The following is a 3572-nucleotide window of genomic DNA, read 5'->3' on the forward strand; positions in this document are numbered from 1 at the left end:
TGGGGGGGCAAAGTTATAGGGGGGTCCCAAAATTTCTTTTTTTCCCATAGACTGAATGGGGAAAAACTTTGCTCACGCCTACAGCCCAAACCGCTGGACAGGTTTTCACCAAATTTGCGGCAGGAGCAGCGGCTTGGTCCCGAAAGCATGATTTTGTAAATTTGGTGAAAATCCGTCCAGTAGTTTTAAAAAAAATTACCAAAAAGTAGGTCACAAAAAATGTATATCTATGTCTGGTCCGCGGACACACCTCCCTGTTTGCTCCGCGGACAGTGTCCTGATTGGCTAATCGGCTTGTGTCATGTCCGCGGACATGCGACGTGTTCGCTGATTGGATGGCGAGGAGCATGAAGTGTGTCAGATTTTTGGAAACGCCCGCCATCTTGGATTCACGGACAGCGGCCGATGTCCACGGACATCGCTGCAAAAACATATGAAAATACACAGCATTCTACTTGTCAAACCTATCAAATAATCTTTGGGGAGTTGAGGGGTGATGAGGATGGGATGGGATATGGCTGCAAGAAGCAAAGAAAATGGGTTTTTGCTGCGAAAGTCTGCGAACAGTTCTGATGTTCTCGAGAAGTCCTGTGAAAGTTTGTGAACACCTTAGCATTACAGGGTTGGTGAAATGCACATCTTGGATGGCTTATAACTTTGGCGCCAATTAATGGAACTGCATGAAATTGCATGTATATCCCTGGGCTGATTCTGAGTGAGTATGCAACGTTTGGTGGGATTCTGTCATGAGGGGCAAACTTAGAGGGGGGGTCCCAAAGTAATGTAAAGGCTTATAAATTAGGTGCCATTTGATGAATCTACACTTCATTTGGCAAACTGATAATAGATCAAGATATACATGTTTTTGCGAAGTTTGGGGGGATTCTGTCGAGAGGGAGCACAATTAGAGTGGAGGTCCCAAAATAATGTAAAGGCTTATAAATGTGGTGCCATTTGACAAATCTACACAAAGGTTTGCAAAAAGATAATAGATCTAGATATACATGTTTTCGTAAAGTCTGAATGGATTTTATCAAGTCGGGGCTGGGTTATATGACGATTGTATGTGCATACATTTGACACTTTTGAAAAAATAAAACATGGGTGGATTTCCAGCAAACTTGCGTAAGGAGCATTGGCAAGGACCTACTAGCATGGTTTTGCAAATGTGCCAGTGTTTTATTATTTGACAAGTGTCATAATGTAGCTACAAAAAATAGCGGTATACCTTTAGTGACTGAGGGGTAGCTTGTGGCCATGGGCAGTGGCCAGATTGTCCGGGTCATGGAATAAGGTCATGATCTGGACAATCTGGCTACTGGCCATGACCACAAGTACAAAACATAGGATTAAAGTGGCCATGTCCACTTGGGAATGGCTTTGTGATAAAGATATTTGAAATTAGGATAGATTTGAAAGGGAAGAAAAATGTGCTTGTGGTAATTTGGTCATAGGGTTCTCTTTTTGCCTTCTGCAGGCTGCTATGGAAAGCGAAGAGGGGCCATGTATGGAACCCTCACCTTCCCTTTCCATGGTGACCATTCTGGAGAAGGATGTTCCTTCCTACACCGGGACGCCGCAGGCGTCCCGGTGTTGGAAGAGAAATCCTATTATTTAGCACCCCGGGTTCCCGCTTTGGGAACCTAGGGTGCTAATGGCCTTCATCCCTTATTTCAGGGGCTGGAATGGGGGGATAATGGTCCAGAGACCTCGTTATCCACCCTCACTTCACTTGGGCAGATAACTTGGGCTGCTGGACTGGTATCCACCGTTCCAGTCCCTGGAACAGAGGATGAATGCCACAATATTCCCATTAGCATAACACAAAATGCTAATGGAAATGTTGGAAGATCTTATTGAGTCTATGTACTTTACTGAGAAATATAAAGTAGATGGAGTCTATACGTTCTTTTTTTAGTTCTATTTTTAACTGTGAAAGGTGGTTCCTAAAGGAACATTTCTTTTGTTGTTTTGGGATGTATTTTTTTTTTTTGGCAGGAGAGCTAAGAACGAATGGTGGGGAGGAAATGAGGGGAGAGGCACCAAACACTAATATGGAGGAGTAGGTGGACAGGGGAACATGTTGCGCGTGTGTTATTTCTAAGGTAGGGGGCAGTGTTTCTCATGCTCCTTGATTACAGCAGTGGTAGTGGCTCTTGTGGAGGAGGGATGGCAATAGCTGATGCCATTTTAAGATAAATAGTAGTTTTGCTAAAAGTATGTACTGTGCACTAGATTGTTAATGGATAATGAGTAGGAAAAGGTGTTGGAGCTGTGCAACGGAAATTTTGAAGTTCCTAGATCAGTTGAAAATTCAGTTCCGAACTGTCCGCGAAGCACGGATCTTATCGTGAAGTGCGGACGGGTTCTCGGACACATCATCATGCCGCGCGCCAGCGTATGGTCATCTGGCTCTGTCCGGAAGGTCTGTAATGAAGTCAGATGTTCGTAGACGTCCACGGATGCAAAACTAGTTAAAATAGTTGCAAAAAGTGTATAGAAATGTTAAAAATGATTCTAGAAGGTGGGAAATGGCAGAGGTTTAAGGTGACGCTTTGTAAATTGGACACAAATAATGCTATATTGGGTAAGTATGATATTAGTAAGTTGTAGTAAAATAGCACGCACTGGTAAAAACCCATGAAATTCAATGAAAAAACTTTGTTAAAGGGATGTTATGGTTAAGTACCACTAATAAAAACCTATGAAATTCAATGAAAAAACTTTGTTAAAGGGACGTTATGTTGAGTTGCACTTATAAAAACCTCTGAAATTCAATGAAAAAACTTAGTTACGGGGACGTTATGGTTAAGTTGCACTAACAAAAACCTTAGAAATTCACTGAAAAAACATTGTTAAGGGACATAATGGTTAAGTTGGACAAATAAAAACCTATGAAATTCAATGAAAATTCTTCCTTAAAGGGACATTATGGTTAAGTTGCACTAATAAAAACCTATGAAATTAAATGAAAAAATGTTGCTATGGGGACATCATGGTTAAGTTGCACTAATAAAAACCTATGAAATTCAATGAAAAACCTTTGTTAAAAGGATGTTATGGTTACAGGTAAAACCGAAAACCCCCTGAAATTCACCAGTTATGATAAGCTAAGCAACCATAACTCACGCCACCACCGTGCACTGCTAAGACTAACACCCAGGACATCAAAGATAACATCACAAATGTCATTGATGACATCACCGATGACATCATATGTGAAATAAATTTTGATGAAAAGTCCCTACAAGGAGTTGTGTTTATATTGTTGCTAACAAGATGTCAGGGGTGGTCGGGAGACCTATTGTGAAGTACTTAATCTATTAAAGAATGTACTCATCTAGCAACTACTTTGACCTCAGCCGTAACAGAACCGCATGGGCCTGGGGATCTTCAAAGATGGCCGATGTTGTTTCACTGCTGTCAGCAGACCCACGACGCATCACAGCTGATTGGTGCTCACCGCGCCTACTAAGCCAATCCGAGGCGACCGTTAGGCAAAGCCGGCCATCATGTAAGGCCAGCGTAGAAGGCTCCTGTCCTGAGCCTATCCAGAGAGCTGCCAGAGGCCA

Source organism: Ambystoma mexicanum, chromosome 9, assembly GCF_040938575.1.
Source record: "Ambystoma mexicanum isolate Mex_15411 chromosome 9, UKY_AmexF1_1, whole genome shotgun sequence".
NCBI classification, from domain to species: Eukaryota; Metazoa; Chordata; class Amphibia; order Caudata; family Ambystomatidae; genus Ambystoma; species Ambystoma mexicanum.